This window comes from Pongo abelii, chromosome 11 (assembly GCF_028885655.2).
Source record: "Pongo abelii isolate AG06213 chromosome 11, NHGRI_mPonAbe1-v2.0_pri, whole genome shotgun sequence".
Lineage (NCBI taxonomy): Eukaryota > Metazoa > Chordata > Mammalia > Primates > Hominidae > Pongo > Pongo abelii.
The window spans coordinates 9,644,398-9,665,179 of NC_071996.2; the positions used below are offsets into that span (position 1 = coordinate 9,644,398).

Here is a 20,782-nt window from a genome sequence, read left to right on the forward strand (position 1 = left end):
TAAGAGTTATGATTCTATTTTTTGAAAATTATTTTTTTAACAGTTTTGGGGGTCCCACAGAGATGCCAAATAGATTCATGTAACAAATCCAGGTAAAGTTTGTCACCAGAAAAGTACACCTCAGTGATGGTCTTTAGCCCAGTTGCATTGTTTCTTGGCTCCCAGAGGTAAATACAAAGTGGCAATAGAAATTTGTTGATCCTCTGTTTTTCTCATTTTAATTTTCTTCTAATTTTGTCTTTCATTTTTGTTTTGTTTTGTGTTCACTTATGGCTGATAAATTTTCACTATCACTGGCAGCAATAATTGGGAATGTTTTATGATCTTATTTTTAAAGTTACTATCAGTGCTGCTCCCAATGTTCTCAACTTTTTAAGAAACTGTCCTTGTCAAAAGGCTTATAGTCTTAGACAGATTTATATGATACATTTCTTCAGCTGCTGCAAAATATGATTCAACTAACTCATTATCAGTAAATAACTTTTCTTGCTTGACTAACAGATTAGGCACTCTAAAACTTACTTTGGTTACAGCCTCATTTTCATTTGTTATTTTATAATAGTAATTCTGCTTTGATAAGACATTCCATTTTAAATTTTTTATTTTTGGCCATAATTATCTGTGATTTGGAAATATTGGGATACATTTTTAATCTGGCAGTATTAATGTTATAATTTTTCTTCTTGTACAGCTGTCACTGCATAACAAACACAATAGTCAGCCATCTGATTCTATAGCAAAATAATCTACACTTTACTATACCTTAAAAGCATGACATTCAAAATTTGATTTTCTCTTCTTGTTTTGACACAACGGATATGCAAAATAAATAAAATATCATAGTAGAGTGATACATATGGCACTCAAAAATCTGTTAACTTGTAATAACTGTGTTACTGTGATTTATGATACACTGAGTATCAGTATGAAGTGATGAGAGCATTATATATGGTCCCTATCATAAGTACACAACTGTACCAATATAACATGAAAATAGCCATAGACAATATGTAAACAAATAAGCATGACTGTGTTTCAACCAAAATTTATGAATGCTGAAAATTGAATTTTACATACTTATCATATGTCATAAAATATTCTTCTTTTGATTTTTTTGACTAAAAATGTAGGCTGGGTGTGGTAGCTCACACCTGTAATCCCAAGACTTTGGCAGGCCAAGTAGGACAGAATGCTTGAGCTCAGGAGTTTGAGACCAGCCTGAGAAACATGGTAAAACCCCATCTCTACAAAAATACAAAAAATTAGCTGGACATGGTGGTGCATGCTTATAGTCCCAGCTACTCAGGAAGTTAAGGTAAGAGGATTTTTTGATTCCAGGAGGTTGACACTGCATTGAGCCAAGATCATGCCACTGCACTCCAGCCTGGGCGATGGAGTGAGACCCTGTCTCAATAAAAAATGTAAAAGCCATTATTACTTCATGGGGGCATAAAAAACAGTCAATGCACCATATTTAACCATTAGGCCAGAATTTCCCAGCCACTGGGTTACTCCATCTTACCCAGAACCAGAATTCCAAATTGATCTATAAAGTCAACACAGTATCTATCAAATTTACAGCAGGCTTTTTGCAGAAACTAATATTAAGATTTACATTGAAATGCAAAAAACTGTCAACTAAGAAAAACTAGAATAGTCAAAATTGTTTTGAAAAGGAAGAACATCATTAGAGGCATAACAGTATCAGATTTCAAAACTTGTTCTAAAGCTCCTGTAGTCAAAACATAGTGATAGCTTAACAATATTTATATAAATCAGTGGAACAGAAGTGAATCCAGAAAATAGAGCTAAGTATATATGATCAGTTTATTTTCGGTGCAACCACAAAGATAATTCAATGGGGGAAAGTTGTTTCAAAAAATAGCACTAGAACAACTGGACACCTATTCGAATATTATGAACCTCAACACTTACCTCACATCATACACAAAAAGAACTTAAAAGAGGTGACAGACCTAAATGAAAAGCTAAAACTACAAATGTTATACAAGAAAATATAGGAGAAAATTTTCAAAACCTTGGGATGGGCAAAAAAAGATTCCATAGGTGGGCAAAAAAAGATTTCATAGGTAGGCAAAAAAGAGAACAAAATCTAATTTAAAAAGATAAACCAGAACTTCATCAAATTAACTTACTCTCTTAAAGTCATCAACAAAATGAAGAGGCAAGCCAAGACTAGGAAAAAATATTCATAATGTATTTATCTGAGAAAGGATTGGTATCTAGGCTATATTAAGAAATCTTACAACTCAACAATAAGGAAACAAACCAATAAAAAACAAGCAAAACTTTCAAAAGTTCTTTTCCAAAGAAGATATAAAATGACCAATCAGTACATGATAAAATGACTGATAACCACATCATTACTTATCAGGGAAATGCTAATTAAACCACAGTGAGATAACACTACAAATAATCCCAATGACTAAAAATCCCAAATGTTTGTTAGCATGTAGAACAAGTGATCTTGAATTGACTGCTAATGGAAGTATAAAGTGGTATACTCGTTTTTAGAAATGGTAAAGTTAAACATACACTTAGCATATTCACTGTTACTTGCCTTGTACCAAAAGTATCATTCTTAAAGATGTGAGATAGTGGTTTGAGAATAAACAAAAATGGGCCGAGTATGGTGTCTCATGCCTGTAATCCCAGCACTTTGGGAGGCCGAGGTGGGTGGATCCTGAGGTCAGGAGACCATCTTGACCAACATGATGAAACCTCCTCTCTACTACTAAAAATACAAAAATTAGCTGGGCCTGGTGGCTGGCGCATGTAATGCCAGCTACTCAGGAGGCTGAGGCAGGAGAATCACTTGAACCAAGGAAGTGGAAGTTGCAGTGAGCCAAGATCGTGCTACTGCATTCCAGCCTGGTGACAGAGCAAGACTCTATCTCAAAAAAAAAAAAAATGGTCAGAGATTTCAGTAATAAACATAAAAGACTCTAGGAATGGATATACCTAGTGTAGTATAAATGTGACCTTTAAGATCAGTAAATAAAAAAAGGACTCATCAATAAATGTTGAAAGCCTTGACTATCCAATTGGAAGAAATTAAAATTAGATTTGGGCCTGACACCATTTAAAACATATTCTTCATGTTTTGAAAATAATTAGTGCCTGTGGGTATGGGAAAGTTTTCTTTTAAAAAATCATTATACAAAAATTTCATAAACACATTGAAATTTTAACCACATAAATTTTTTTTAGCTAAGTTGCCTAGACTAGAGTGCAGTGGCTATTCACAGGCACGATTGTAGCACCCAATAGCATCAAACTCCTGCCCTCAAGTGATCCTTCTGCCTCCCCAGTAGCTGGGACTACAGGTATGTTACAGGTATGTGCCGCCCCACACAGCCCACCCACACAAAGATTTTAAGTGAACAATAAACTACCTCATTCTTTATGTTAATAGACATGGACAGGCAATTCCTCATAAAGATAACATACACTTAGCTTATGACAGCAATTCAACTCCTAGGTATTTACCCAAGAGAAATCAAAGCATATGTCTGCAAAAACGCGAATACAAGAATATTCTTAGTAGCTTTATTCAAAATTTCCAAAACCTGGAAACAAATGTTCACCAACATGAGAATGGGCAAACTGTGGTAATTTCCTGATTACTCTGAACATAAAAAGAAGACTGACAAGCATAATAATATAAATGAACTTAAAAACATGTTAAATGCTGGCAGCTTCTGTAGAAAACAGAACGGCAGATCCTGAAAAAATGGAAAATACAATTACCATATGTTCCAGCAATTCCACTTCTGGTATGTGTCCAAAAGAATTGAAAGCAAGGTCTTGAAGAGATATTTGTACTCCTATGTTCATAACAGCATTATTCACAGTAGCCAAAAAGTGGAAGAAACCCAAGTGTACAAAGGAAGAAAATTCTGACACATTCTACAACACAAATAAACCTTTAAGGACATTATGGTAAGTTAAATAAGCCAGTCACAAAAAGGCAAATACTGGACAGGACGTGGTGGCTCACGACTGCAATCCCAGCATTTTGCGGGGCCGAGGTGGGCGGATCACAAGGTCAGGAGATCAAGACCATCCTGGCTAACATGGAGAAACCCCGTCTCTACTAAAAATACAAAAAATTAGCTGGGCGTGGCGGAATGTGCCTGTAGTCACAGATACTCAGGAGGCTGAGGCAGGAAGATGGCTTGCGTGAACCCTGGAGGAGGAGTCTCCACTGAGCCAAAATTGAACCACAGCACTCCAGCCGGGGCGACATAGGGAGACTCCGTCTCAAGAAAAAAATTAAAAAAGTCAAGTACTGTATGATTCCATTTATGTGACCCAGAGAAGTCAAATGCATAAAGACACAAAGTATAGTGGTTGCCAGTGGCTGGGAGCAGGGGAAAATTGAGGGTTGCTCTTGAATGGGATAGAGTTTTAGTTTTGCAAGATAAAATGAGTTTTGGAGATTGGTTTTGCAACAATGTAAATGTACTTAACACTACTAAGCTATACACTTACAAATGGTTGAGATGGTAAATTTCATGTTATGTATATTTCACCAGTAAAAAATTGTAAAAAGCTGAAAGCATTCCAGGTAGCTCTAGTTTGCATCTAAGATTAAGAGACATTTATTTGCATCAAAAACCAAGGATCTGAAAGTAACCAATTTATGAGCTCACTAGTTAGCCTGAGAGTCTCACAGATGCTGGCACAAGACAAGAGACTCCTGGCTCTGAGACAAAGGACTTTATTAGTCACAACCACAGCAGTAGCCAGAGTGTCATTCTTTGTAATGGTTTTTGGCATTCTAATCCCATAGAGTGACATGGAAGGCCAGGTGCCACAGGCCTAGCGGGCTGTGGAATAGAACCCTAAGCTTAGGAAACCTGAATCTTTTATGATAGCCCGTGGGAAAAAAACCACTGCCCTTCACCCTAGAGGGAGACACTGCCTTCACTAGAGTGGGCCATAAACAAATCTACTGCTCTAGAGGGAGACACTATATTTTTGTTCCCTAACATGCACCTTTGAAAAGACAGTGGGGAACAAAGGTGACCAGTGTCTCCACTGAAAGACATGCAGAAAAAGAGAAGTAGACACTTAAGTAACCATAGTGTCTGCAGAAAAATAAAAGAAAAAAATAGGGGAAGTAGATACAGAGAATGAGTGGGGAGTGAGGAATAATAACTAATGTTACATTCTAATTCAAAGCCTGTTGACTTCAGAGGAAAAACGCCAATTCTGGTGTTACATCTCCTCTGTGAGTGGTATGCTAATAAATGTTTAATAAATGGCTCTCCAGAAAGAAAAGTATGTACATTATAGAAGTTTACTATAAATTTTACTAACATAGAATGCTTTTAGAACACAATTTATAAACAATAATAAAATATGCAACAATCTTTATTATAAATTACTAATTTAGAAAACCATGTTGAATGAAAAAAAAAGCCAAATACAACAGTATATTACAGTATGATTTCATTTATATAAAGTTCAAGAATAGGCAAAACCAACATATGGTGATAGAAAGCAAAACAGTGATTATATCCTTTTTTGGAAAGAAATGAAGGGAAAGGGGCAAAAGGGAAATTTCGGGGCAAAGAAAATATTTAACACGTTAAATGGGCATTATTTACAAGGATATGTACATTTGTTAAAACAAATGTAGTTAAAGTCTGCACTTTATGTAAATTATACCTGAACAAAATGAGTTAAAAAAAAGACAAGACAGATCAGACACCTTTGGTAGCTGTTACTATGTGCTTCTATGGGCAGTCTAGTGGAGGCATAGCCACTGATCCCAGTCTGCCAGCTGCATGCTATTTGTATTTATTGCCTGCAATTGTATGAAGAACTAGTGTTAAGTAGCCAGTGAACCCAGCATCAGTTATTAAAATGACTATTATTTCTCCAACATATTTCAAGGCTGATAAACTGACTCACTGTATACATGTGGATCTGTTTTTGTACTCCTTATTCTTTTCCATTGATCTATTTTTTCTCTCCTGAGCTAATACTACACTGTATTAATTATAGAACATTTATAATAAATGTTGATCTCTGGTAGTGTAAGTCCACCAATGTTGCTCTTCATCAAATTTTATCATCACACATAAGGGACTTCTTTTTTTTTTTTTGGAGACAGAGTCTCTCACAGCCACCTGGGCTGGAGTGCAGTGTTGCGATCTCGGTTCATTGCAACCTCTACCTCCTGGGCTTAAGCCTCAGCCTCCTGAGTAGCTGTGATTACAGGTGCCTGTCACAATGCCCAGCTAATTTTTGGTATTTTTAGTAGACACGGGGTTTCACTATGTTGGCCAGGCTGGTCTCAAACTCCTGATCTCATGATTCACCCGCCTCGGCCTCCCAAAGTGCTGGGATTAGGACTAAGTTTTATAGGGAAAACATATAAGCCATGGGTCTGGAAGAGAACGCACAGGACCACAATTTCTCACACCACTTGAAGAAGCACCAGGGCCTGGGTGAAGCAGGAGATAGACCACACCTCACCCCTATCTTTTTATCCTTCTTAAAGAGCAATTGTGAAGGCATCCATGTTGGTGAGGAAACAAATCGACTATGCAGGTAATCTGGAATACTTAACTAAAGCAGACAATCTGGCTTTAGTTGTCAGATCAAATGACTAATTGATCTGACAGATTGACTAAAGCAGACAATCTGGCTTTAGTTGTCAGAGCTTCACAGAAGTTGCATGAGAATGCCAGGTTCTAACACCTCCCATCAGAAAGAGAAAGCCGCTGGGAAGTTGAGCTCATGTAAAGCCCTTCCCACTGAAGAATGTGGGAGTCTGAGGCTCCAGAGAGCTCCTCATCTAGGCATCCCAAAGGGAACTCCCAGAGTTACCTTTGTACAATTCTGGTCTTTGTACACAATTGTTATTGTGAATGAAACATTTTGGCTACATTTTATAAAAGACTCTTATATAGTAATGCTATGAATTTTCATGTGCCAATTTTGTGTGAAACCAATTTTTTGACCTGATAATTTTAAAACAGACTTCAATTGGTCAAATTTTACAGGCAGATTTGAATTTTATAAGTAAATAGCATTATTCTCTAACATAAAAATAGTACCTTCTTTTTCCTTCCAACGATTACGTCTCAACATTTTTTATCTTGTCTTAATCCCACCGCATGAATCTGGGCCAGTGTTGTGACTTGCTTTAATCATTAGAATGTGGTGGAATTATCATTGAGCCTGTTCTCTGACAAGGCCTTAAGAGATAACAGCTTTTCCTCTTGAAACCCTGGCACTATAGGACCAACACTAGATTGGTCTTCTGGAGGATGAGAAACCTTGATGACAGAGAGAACTTCATTGTCTCATCTATGACCATCATAAAACAGCCAGGCCCAGATGAGCCATCAGCTGAATGCAGATGCATGTACAAAGCCCAGTTAAGATAATCTAGCATGTCCCACACCAGAACTGCCCAGCTAAGGCCAACTGAACTTGCCAGCTCACACATCATGAGCTAAATAAATTCGTATTTAGAGCTACTCAGTTCTTGTGTGTGTTATGAGGCAGAAGCTGATAAGCATATTTAGGATAAATTATACATGAGCAGAGTCTGTTATGCTTTTATCAAATCATTGGATTTGACATGCTCATATTTATTTAGGATCTCTGCATCTACATTTGTAAATGAGTTTGGCTCCCACTGATTGGGAGCTAGACTAATTTCTGCTTTTTCCATGCTACTTTGTTACAAGAGGAAAAGCAAACAATGTTATGAAGTAGGGAGAAAATCCTGTTAGCATCATTTATTTAAAAACCTTAATGTGATATTCAAGGGCTGCTCCTGGCCAAACTGGAGGATTGCCTGGGACACCTCCACCAAGACTGAGGGCTGATTCTGTCATGAGGGAATGTTGCACCCCTTGTAAACCCCAAAAGCTTCCTGGGAAAATGTGTATCCCAGATTTTTTCTCTAACCTACTGTTTGCAAGTAGGAAGACTGGAGTATGTGGTGGACATGGACAATAATATGTGGACATATTTATAGATCTAGATCATTGTTGATGGAGCCATGTTATTCCATTATATGGGATGCCTTAATTTACTTAATCTCTTATACACGAAGCTTCAGGTTGTTTACAGTCTTCTCATTGCAAAATTCTTAGAATATATTTCTTTCTGAAACCATATTTTTCCACTTATGTAATTACATCCTAAAAATACATTCTGAGAAGCAGGATCATTGGCTCAAAGACAATGCTAATTGTACATCTGATACATATAGACAAGATCCTCTCCAGAATCTTTGTACCTGTTTTTTTTTCCCCACCAACTTATGTAAGAACACTCATTTCCTCATTTCTACTGACACAGAATTTTTAAAATACTTCACTCTTATCCACCTTATCAGTAAGAAAATGATGCTTCAGGGATGGTTTTATTTGCACTTGAATGGCTATTCTATTTACAAACTATAACTGGCAGAAAAATGTAATGAAGGAAAAACTAGGAATAAACCATGATCCAAATGAAGAAACCTATAAATCAATTAAAACAAAAAAAGACATTGTTTTTGAAGAAAAAATAAAAGACATTGTGGGCTGAGTGCAGTGGCCCACACTTGTAATCCCTGCACCTTGGGAAGCTGAGGTAGGAGGATCACTTGAAACCAGAATGAGACTAACCTGGGAAACAAAGCAAGACCCCATCTCTACAAGTAAATTTTTTAAAGAAAACATTAGCTGAAGATTGTGGTATATGCCTGTAGTCCCAGCTACTCAGGAGGCTGAGGCACGAGGATCACTGGAGCCCAGGATTTCAAGGCTATAGCAGCGAGCCATGATCAGGCCACTGCACTCCAGCCACCTTGGTGACAGAGCAATACCCAGTTTCCAAAAAAAAAAGCAAAGAGATCTCCTCTCGAATTAATCTATTATCTCCCATTAAATGACTGTTTTCGGAGGAAGTTGACAGAAAGAGCATCCTTTAAAAACCCATTATTATACAAATCTGCTGAGAAGAAGACTGCATCAGTCCGCAATGAACACTGTTGGTTTTTTACATGTTATTGCTCACTTTAGTAAATGTTAGTTTTATTCAATTAATTTTATTAAGACTAACCACAGAACACCTATTCTAGTTAATTTTTAATCGCATTTAAGGTGTGAGCTGACAAATTTATTCAGCTCCCACACTACAGGGTTTCTTTATTGTATGAGATTTCTTACATCTGCGGGTTGTACTTTTCAGTAAAGTTTTACCACAGTTATATCATCTTGAACAATTCTCTTTGGTGTACACACCAAAGAATGAAGGTTATCACTGGAGAAGTCCCATCCATACCATTTTAGATGGTCGCACTGCCACATCAAGCCTTAAAGACCTAAAAGCTTTGAACTCTGAATTACGATGTTGCTTCTGTATGTGGACAATGAAACATATTGCTATAACAATATGTTTGACATTCTGTATGACAATGAAACATATTGCTATGAAATCCCTCCATGCTAGTCAGGATGGCCTAGGCAATGCTGCAGTAACAAATAAACCACCAAAAATCTCAGTGGTGAGACACAATGAATTTTTATTTCTTACTCTAAAAAGAAATCCAACACAGATCAGTTAGCGACCTTCTATTGACCCAGTCTGGAATAAGCAGCCTCCAAGGTCACCTTGGCAGGGATAGAGAAGCCTGAGTTTGTTTATAATGGCTAGACCTGAAAGTGGTTTGTATCACTTTTGCTCACACTCCATTGGCTAGAACTCAAACATGGGCACACTCTTAACTGCAAGAGTTACTGAGAAATAGAGTCTTATTATTTGGAAGGAAATAGAACCAGTGTGATAAACACAGCACTGCCTTTGCCACACCCTTCAAATGCCACTTCTGTAGAGCTTCTCGCCTGTGCAGAGAATCTCATGGAAAACCTGAGTACTAATGTTCTTTCATAGTAAGAGCACCGGTTTCATTTCTGAGCACACTTTGGAAGGTTCTTCATACAGAGAGTATTGTTCTGTTGGGGACTACAAAAAATCTAAGGACTTTGGCTAAACTGAAGACCTTACCATAATCATCCCAATTAGAATTTTCTTTCTGGACACACCCTTTAATGGAAATTTGACCTCTAACTACAAACACTACCACAAACCACCCATTTGTCAGGAGTAACCTACTTTGCCATTGTAGCATACAGAAGTTCTTGAAATCCACAAGCCTTGCCTGGCACACTCCAGTGCTGTGGGCTGACATTATCGATGGCAGTGTCCCTGTCTTTTGCTCCCCCAGCCCTCCCACAGGCTGAGTAAGCTTCTATTATCTGGAATACAGTGTGGCTTCTGTTTTCCTAATTTAACCCTGACTTACTACGTTTATAATGTTTCTCTCTGCTCATGTAGTCTCTGATGAGTCAGAAGGTCTTTGCCATGCTCACAATATGTGTACTGTGTCTCATCTATATGCACTCTCTGTTGGGCAAGGAGGTGCGAATTACGACTGAAGCCCTTACCAGATGCCTTACACTTATAGGGCCTCTGTCCTGTGTGGACTCTGAGATGAACATGAAGATCTGAATTCCAGCTGAAGCCTTTACCACACTCATCACATTTATATGGTTTCTCTCTGGTGTGGTCACTTTGATGGAAGTGAAAATATGAACTGTAACTAAAGCACTTTCCACACACTTCACATTTATATGGTTTTTCTCCAGTGTGAACTCTCTGATCAGTGTGAAGAACAGAGCTATAAGCAAAATCCTTTCCACACACATTGCATTTCTATGGTTTCTCCCCTGTGTGGACTCTCTGGTGAATGTGAAGCTGTGTACTTTGGCTGAAGCCCTTTCCATACTCACCACACCTATAAAGTTTCTCCCCTGTGTGAAACCTCCATTGGAGTTGAAGAACGGAGCTTGAACTCAAGCACTTGCCACACTCACTGGATTTGTAAGGCTTCTCTCCAGTGTGGACTCTCTGATGGATAAGAAGGTTGGAGCTCTGTTCATAGCCCTTCCCACACTCTTCACCATTTGTAGGGCTTTTTCCCTGTGTGTACTCCCTGATGAATACAAAGAAGTGACATAAATCCAAACGCTTTCCCACATACGTCGCATTTGTAGGGCGTCTCCCCTGTGTGGACTCGATGATGGTTGTGAAGGGAACAGTTGCACCTGAAGCCCTTGCCACATTCTTTACATTTGTAGGGATTGTCTCCTGAGGGGAATTTCTGACATCTGGGAAGGTCTGAGCTCTGTTAGCAGCCTGTAGGCCATTCGTAGAATTCATAGGGAGTCTCTCCTGAGTGGGTTTTACAATGAACGATAAGATATTGGCTCTGACTTAAGTTCTTTCCATGCTGGTCACATTTATAAGATGTTTCTCCTAGGTGAGTGCTGTGATGGACACGAGGATCTGTATCATCTGCAAAGGCCACCCCACAGTTATTACATGTGAAAGGCTGTGGTAAAACATGGGCCGCATGATGTTGTTCAACTGTTGATTTCATACTCAAGTTTTTCCCACAGTTGTGGTGTCTATCAGGGTCCTCCCCTTTACGTTCTTGGGACTCATGATGATCACGTGAGGTCCAATTGAGGCTGTCATCATGCCGAGCACGTCTGTACAATTTCTCTTCCACGTAAATTCCCTTATATCTTCCCTGAGATTTCTGGGGCTCGGTCATTATGTTGGCTTTCCTCCAAGATTCTGGGGTAAGAATCTGTGTCAGGCTTTGCCATGCTGTGATATCTTGATGTTTGATAATGGCATTTACTACATAGTTTCCGTTTTCAGAAATCTGAAGAGAAATGCCTGCCCACTCATCACAGGCGGAAACATCTTCTAAATGTGGGGAACATTGTTCTTTAAGGTTCATGATATAATCCTGACTCACACTTAAATCCTGGATCCTTTGTTTCCAAATCTGCCAGCAATGAAGCACTTCTTGAGAAAGGTAATTTAACCCCTTTTCCTGAAGATTCAAAATGTTGTTTTTAATCCCGTCTCCCATTAGAAGAAAGAGAATTTGTGAATCACCTGTCCAGAGGTTTTGAGAAAATGAAATATTATGGGGTGGGAAGTTGTCCCTCGCTTCTATTGACATGTGAAATACTTAGATCCACAGTAATTCTAACCTGAGCTGCCAATTAGAAATCAAGTATTGTAGGGAAATTAAGAGAAATCTTGGCCAGGTGCAGTGGCTTATGCTTGTCATAGCAACACTTTAAGAGGCTGATGTGGGAGGATCACTCAAGCTCAGGAGATCAAGACCAGGCTGGGCAGTATGGTGAGATCTCATCTCTACAAAAAAATTAAAAATTGGCTCGGTTTTGCCTATGATCCCAGCTACTTGGAAATCTGAGTTTGGAAGATTGCTTAATCCTGGGACGCAGAGGCTGCAGTGATCCAAGATTGTGCCACCGTATGCCAGCCTGGGTGACAGAGCAAGCCCTTTCCACCCCCACGCAGCAAAAAAGAATAAAAGGAAACCTTAGGAAAAATTTATGAAGGAAGAAATTCACCTCTCAGCTATAAGAGTAGTCAATAAAAAGACTTTAATAATCTTGCTACAAAAGGTATGGGAAAGGCTCCCATTTTATGTAGTATATGTGTGTATAGAAATAATACATATTGATGAAGTGTTTTTTATATGTTGGGCAGAGTAAGGGACACAAAGTGTCACAACAGGTTTCAGAAACAAGCAAGTCCTATCTCCCGATGGCTTCCCTTCCTTCATATCACTGTCATATGGAGGACTATCATGTATGTTTGTGTAAAACCTGCACAACTGTACATGGTGAGCCTTAAGGGGATGGGGATAAAAAGGCAATGGGGATTGAAATAGGGATAAACTTTGTGAAACATGGTCCTGGCATTGTGCAGGGATGCATATGTAAACCTCTGAGACAAGCTTTAAGAGACATCCTTTTTATGTTCCCCTAGGTTCTTTGTCTTCATGAAAAGATAGAGAGCACTCAGATCCTATAATCCATTTCCTTAAGTTCTGACCTTTTAAGTTATTGCAGAATCTCAAACAGCCATGTCTATGAGAATGGGGAACAGACACTGTGGCACTGTCAATGGCCTGGCACCCAGGGAAACAAGACTGTGGTATATAACAAACAGGGGGCTGAGGCAGAAGAGGATGATCATATTTTTGGGACCCTACGATGGGTTTCAAAATGGCATGAATATCATGGTCAAGTCCCACTGGATACTGCTTCTGGTTTAAGGTTCTTTCTGGGTTGTTTTATTGAAAGTGACTTTAGTTTATAAGATAGTATCAGGGAAAGGGAGACCATGAGCTGCCCCAAATGGGCTTTAAGCAGTGGTTTCCCATTTGTTCTGATTGTAACCCACAATAAAATCAGCATTGTGACTCAGTAGGAATAGGCACGAACATCAACGCAGACTGCTCACTAAAACAGAAGTTTTATCAGCTGATACTTACATACGATGTGTAATGCACTTTGATAAATTCTTTTGTTTTCTGTTCTATTAATCTATTTTTGCTTTTTAAAAATTGCTAGTTATGACACAGTAATTTGATTTCAGGACTCACCAAGAGGGTTTTATCCTGCAGTTTGAGAAACAACTGCAGGGATATGCAGATTTATGTAGAAGGTCCTGTGTCTACAGATTACACTTTGGTTTCACGAGGTTATTTATTAAAAACACAGGACCTAGGGCAAGATTAGGAGAGCTCAAATCCTAGTTCTTCTTATAAGCTGTGTGATCATGGGAAAGTTATTAATTCAGTGACTCAGTTGTTTCATCCCTTGATATGGTTTGGCTGTGTCCCCACCCAAATCTCGTCTTGAATTGTAACTCCCATAATTCCCAGGTGTCATGTCCCATAATTCCCACATGTCACAGCCCCCACACAGAGTCCCTACCAGGGAACAACCTAGTGGAGCTGTGAGAAGAGGGCCACTGTCCTTCAGACACCAGAATGCTAGATCTAACAGCTTGCACCGTGTGCCTGGAAAAGCCACAAACACTCAACACCAGCCCACAAAAGCAGCCGGAAGGGAGACAATACACTGCAGAGCCACAGGGATGGAGCTGCCCAAGACCATGGAAACCTATCTCTTACATCAGCATGACCAGGATGCAAGACATAGAGTCAAAGGAGATCACTATCGAGCTTTAAGATTTGACTGCACCGTTGGATCTCAGACTTGCATGAGGCCTGTATCCCCTTTGTTATGGCCAATTTCTCCCATTTGGAACAGCTGCATTTCCACAATGCCTGTACCTGCACTGTATCTAGGAAGTAAATATATTGTTTTTTTTTTTATTTTACAGGCTCATAGATGGAAGAGACTTGGCTTGTCTCAGATGAGACACTGGACTGCAGACTTTTGAGTTAATGCTGAAATGAGTTAAGACTTTGTGGGACTGTTGGGAGGCATGATTGGTTTTGGAATGTAAGGACATAAGATTTGGGAGGGGCTGGGATGGGATAATATGGCTTGGCTTTGTCCCCACTCAAATCTCATCTTGAATTGTAACTTCCACAATTCCCATGTGTCATGGGAGGAACCCGGTAGGAGGCGATTGAATTATGGGGGCGGGTCTTTCCTGTGTTGTTCTCATGATAGTGAATGAGTCTCATGAGATCTGGTGGTTTTTAAAAGGGAGATTCTGAATGGGCGCAGTGGCTCACACCTGTAATCCCAGCACTTTGGGAGGCCAAAGTGGGTTGATCACGAGGTCAAGAGATTGAGACAATCCTGGCCAACATGGGGAAACTCCGTCTTTACTAAAAAATACAAAAATTAGCTGGGCATTGTGGTGCATGCCTGTATTCCCAGATACTGGGTTGGCTAAGGCAGGAGAATTGCCTAAACTTGGGAGTTGGAGGTTGCAGTGAGCCAAGATAGCACCACTGTACTGCAGCCTGGCTACAGAGTCAGACTCTTTCAAAAAAAAGCGGGGGGCGTTTCCCTGCACAAGCTCTTTTCTCTTTTCTGCCACCATGTGAGATGTGCCTTTCACCTTCCACCATGACTATGAGGCCTCCCCAGGGATGAGGAACTGTAAGCCCAATACATCTCTATCTTTTGTAAATTGCCCAGTCTCGGGTATGTCTTTATCAGCAGTGTGAAAACAGAGTAATACGTCCATAAAATGGGGATAATAACAGTAACTATCTGTATTAGTCCATTCTCATGTTTCTAATAAAGCCATACCCAAGACTGGGTAATTTATAAAGGAAAGAGGTTTAATTGACTCATAGTTCCATGTGGCTGTGGCAGCCTCACAATCATGTCAGAAGGTGAAGGAAGAGCAAAGGGACATCCTACATGGCGGCAGGCAAAGAGAAATCCTGTGCAGGAGAACACCAATTTATAAAACCATCAAATCTCATGGGACTTAGTCACTTTCATAAGAACAGCAAGAGAAAGACTCCTTCCCCATGATTCAGTTACCTCCTACCAGGTCCCTCCTACAACATGTGGGAATTATGGGAGCTACAATTCAAATTGAGACTTGGGTAGGGATATAGCCAAACCATATCTCTATCTCATAAACTAAACTTAGGTAACACATAACTGTATATGAACCTCTGAGAAATGAAAACGAGGTTAGATATTTATCAAAAAGTAATCTAATAAGCCAACACTTAGATTACACTTACTATGTACCAGTAAGTGTTGGCTATTGTAACTGCCAACCAAACCAAAGTTCTCCCTTGGTTCCTTTAACACTGGTTTATCCAAAACATTTGATAAACATTGATTTTTCTGCAGAAGCAACCCATAGATCAAGGCTCTTGATGATGTGTGAATTTTATAAGTCTCATTCTGAGAAATATGAGGAAAGAATGAGAGCCTAAATATGTGATTAGGGGAAGGAGGGATTACTAACTGCATTGAATGCCCACAGGCCAGGTGTATGAGATTTTGGGAGAGCTCCCTCACAAACCCATCACAAGGGACCAGATCCTCACATTGATCTGTAAAAACTCATTAACTGCAGGGTTCTAACCTGCACATGCATCTCTTAGGAGTTTTCTTTCCAGTGGTCAAAGTTTCTCTTTGTGATCTAACTGGAGTTTTCTATCTGGTTTGAAATGATGATTTCAGGACACAGGCCCAGTGGTCTGATGCTCAGTTACTCTCCCACTGAGATGAGTTTCCTGAAGTTTTCCAGCATCACATCTTGGTACAGGTTTATCTGGGGTTTATCCAATAGAGCCAACTCTTCCTTGGTGAAGACAACAGCCATGTCCTTGAATGTCACCTTTTCCTAAAACATCAACCATATGCCATGCCAATCATCCACACAAATGACTGGTCTTAGTCTGTTTGGGCTGCCTTAATAAAATACCACAGTCTGATTAGGTTAAACAAAATAAACTAATTTCTTACTGTTCTGGAGGTTGGAAAGTCTAAGATCAAGTACCACCAAGATAGGTTTCATTCAGGTTTCTTCTCTTGGCTTGTAGACAGCTGTCCTCTCACTATGTCCTTACATGGCAGAGGGAGAATGAGAGAAAGTTCTGTTGAGGCTCTCTCATAAGGACATTAATCCTATTGTATCAGGGATTCCCAAAGGACAATATTAATCAAATTATAAAATACGGCCCAGGAAATAGGCACAGATAAATCTATACTAAGGTTTTGTGCCGATACACAAGTCTAGTACTGTTCCATCATTTCATTTCTCATCACACACCAAGATTTGGTATTTTCACTTTTTCATGGCAGATTAATCTATTTTTATCATGTTAAAAGGATCTAAGAAGACAGGGTAACTAAAAGCCTGGCTCCTAGATTCAAAAAACACAATAGAGAAAAGGGAGATTATTAGGATAATTAAGAACACTTGGATATCAACTAGGTATTAAAAAATGGTGGTATCAATGTGAAATTTCTTGAGTATGTTAGCAGTAATGTGGAAATGTAGGAAAATGCTCTTACTCTTAGGAGATACAAGCTGAAATATTTAGGGATGAATTATAATCATGCCTGCAATTTATCCCCAACTGGGTCATCAAAATAAAATATAGATATGTGTGTATATATGTATATTATGCATATGTTTGTGGGTGATTGTTAACAATTGGTGAATCTAGGTGAAGATTACACATTATGCTATTCTTTCATTTTCCTGATAAATTGAAATTTCTCAAAATAAAAGGATGTGGGGAATAATCGGATATTAATAACCCTCTCCTAATCAAGAAACCAATTTTTACATAAAATATTTCTATTTTATGTAAATATTGCATATTGCATATTGCATATATCACACTGCTCAGAGTTAAGTATTTACAGATATGTTCTCTCAATAGACTCTGCATCTCTAAATAATGCAGAGCTTTCAAACGAAAGTTGTAAGCCGTTACAAAGGACTTCACAAAGAATATGTTCCTAACAATTGTCCAATTACCAAAATCTGACAATGATTAAAAACAAAATCTAGGGGAGTCAGCACGGTTGTCCTAATAGCATCACTCTCTCAGTAACACTACTGTATGCCTTCTTCTGTGCGAGGCAACAAAATTGAATTGGAGTTAATCATTCAGGAAATACTGATACCCTGAAGTCTACTTGGGGTGTTCAAATGTAGGGAGAAGGGGTTAAGGATAGAGGTTCACCCAGGCTACACCCCATTCTACCTTCTCTGCTTCAACTATAGAGCCTGGGAAAACAAAACACTCACTTCACCACCACCCTTGTAGCTGGATGGATGCCTTGTAGGAAGCCTAGGCAGCGATTGTCATAGGATGCAGATACAAGGACAGCCCCAAAATATTAAGAAACCAAATTTTTCAACGAATAAACACTTGCAAAAATCTATAAATATTTTCCTCTCTGAAGCATTCTTGTATAACCATCTATGAAGTATTCTTATAAAATCTTGAACCTGAATCGATTCAAGCATCTGGTGCTTCCACTTACAAGAAATACTGTGGATAGAGTAACACATTGAAACACATGAAAAGGAAGCAAACAAATGCATTCCAAATGTAGGAAAGAACACAGGACACCAAACTTGGTTTCTACAACAAGTCGATAGCAGGAGAGAATAAAGTAGAGGGGCAGATTTCTCTAGATTAAAAGAGATTATGAGACACAACAGCCAACTATAAGATAGTATAGACCTTGGTAAGATTCCATTTGGACAAACCAACTGTTAAAAATTTTTTTGAGATAATCAGGGAAATTTGGTTATTGTCTGGGTATTAGATAATACCAAATAATTATTGATTATCTCATTAGTCAATTTTTACAGAAATATATACTGAAATACATAGAGAATGTGGTAAATTAGATCGCTGTTTAGAAATATCCTCTTCCATGCTCACCAATCCCACTAAAGGACCAGAGTGTGTTTTCTTACCCCTTTAGTTTTGACTTGGCAATGTAACTTGCTCTGGCTACCAAAATGAAGCAGAAGTGAGAATGTGCCATTTCTAACCTGGGCCTTGAGAGATCTCATGAGTTCACTTGCTCTCTTGTCCCTCTGTCTTCACTATGGGGACACACCCAAGCTAACCAAAACAAGCAGAGTGCTACCAAATATTCATGGCATTGGCTTTAGATCCAGGCCATAGCCATTGAGGACAGTGTTACAGGAGGCTGGAAAAATGGTGACCTGGGTGATGTAGTGGTGAACACTTGGTAAAATGTTGCTGTAATTTAGAAGATAGAAAATGTACCTAATGAATCTTGGACTTGGGCAAGATCGTTTCCAGGCAGAAGGATAAAAGTGTGAGCTCATTCATTTTAGTTGCATATATAATAAGGTACTATACAAAAGTGATGTGCTCAGAGAAAAACCAATACAGTGTAAAATAACATGCCTCTTTAAAATACTCTGGGAAAGAAAAATCTGAAAAAGAGATTAAGCAAATCTCTTTGGCAAAAAGTTAATCGTTGAAACTGCATGAAGGGCACTACAAATGGAGCCTCATAAAACCATTTGTTCTTTTTGTGTATTTTCATAATTAATTTTTTTCATGATTAAAAGAAAATCCTTCCCCCACACTGTGATGGTCTTTTTAATGTGACAACTTGGCTAAGCTACAGTCCTCAGTTATTGAATCAAACACTAATCTAGGTATTGCTATGAAGATAATTTGTAGATGTGATTAAAGTCCATAATCAGTTGACTTTAAGGGAGATTATTCTAAGTAATCTGAGTATGTCTGATTCAAAAAACTGAAAGGTCTTATGAACAGAGCTGGGGCTTCCCTGGGAGGGGGAGAAATTCCACCCATAGACAGCGGCTTTAGTCTGTGTCTAAGAGTTCTGGCCATCCTTCCTGAGGGACTGCCATGTGGATTTTGGACTTGCATAGTTAGCCCCCATAATCATCTAAGTCAATTCCTTATGATAAATCTCTTAATATATATGTCTTACTGGTTCTGCCTTGCTGGTTGAACTCTGACCAATACATACCCATTCAAATCTTGTTACTTACTGAACGAGACCAGTGACATTTATAGTATAGTCATGTATATGCTGCCCATGCACTCAGATGCTGTGGCAACACCAAATTGCTATAAAAATTTCTGAACTTTCTCTTGATTCTTTTTTCCATATGGGGTAGTGATAAGCAGTTCATGGACTGGTACTGGTGCATGAACCACACTTAGAGTAGCACCAAAGTAGACATCTTGAAATCTGTGAGTTTGTTTCTTCACTTCTATAAAGGGAGTCAAACCACCTGCCTCACAAAATCATTATGAGCAAGATGAAGTACCTAATACATAGTAGTCACTCAAAAAATGCTGACCTCCTTTCAGAAAACAGAAGTGTCTGGTTCCTCAGAATGAACAGTATATTTAAAGAGAAAGAAACCCTTAACTTACCTGGAACTTAATCATACCATCTTCCTTTTGGAAAGGGCAGGATTCTGGAAAAGCAGAACTGCAAAGAAGAAAGAATCCATGAGATCATGGATTCAACAAGTTATAAATGAACATTGGTTCCTTCCTTATCTGTACAAATTTCTCATAATTCCTTCTCCCCCTAGATATCGTCTCTTCTTGTTCTGAAAAGACTGCACTCCCATCTCCTCAAGACTTCCCTAGATTTGTCCCCAGTCCCTCAATCTCAGACCACTGTGTAACTCCTATCTCTCTCGTCAAGCTTTTGGCTCAAAACCTGCACATTCTTTTCCTTTTCTCAGACTTGTGAATGAACTGACATAACCTACATCTGAATTACGCTGGAAAAAAGGCTCAGAATTGCTGAGTAAGGGAGCAATCTCAGGGCTGGGCATGGTGGCTCACGCCTGTAATCCCCAGCATTTTGGGAACCCGAGACAGGTGGATCACTTGAGGCCAGGAGTTCTAGACCAGCCTGGCCAACATGCTGAAACACTGTCTCTACTAAAAATACAAAATTAGCTGGGCTTGGTGGCAGGCACCTGTAATCCCAGCTACTCAGGAGAGTGAGGCAGGACAATCACTTGAACCTGGGAGGCAGAGGCTGCAGTGAGCTGTGCTTGCACCACTGCACTCCAGCCTGGACAACAGAGACAGACTTTGTCTCAAAAAAAAAAAAAAAGAAAAAAAAAGAAAGCAATCTCAGGATGACAGGGGTCTTCTTCTATTTCCACCTTCACATGCAAGACTTGATCTTGTATGGCCAGGCCTGTGGCCTAAAGAATTTGTGATTAGCCAAGATATACAAATTAAATCCCAATTTTTATTATTATGTTAATCAATAATACAAATTTTAAAACATCTACACCTTGACTCTTGGCTTCCTAAACTATCTCTCCAGCAGCCATTCTATCCTCTGCTTTTGCAAATATTGATGACACACCTATGACATATAAGACACAT

At 39.0% G+C, this 20,782-nt stretch overlaps 1 pseudogene; it reads right to left on the bottom strand.

Moving 5' to 3' along the window:
• Window positions 1-10,031: 10,031 nt before the first annotated feature.
• LOC129057907 (zinc finger protein 285-like) lies at window positions 10,032-20,031 on the bottom strand (annotated as a pseudogene).
• Window positions 20,032-20,782: the final 751 nt, after the last annotated feature.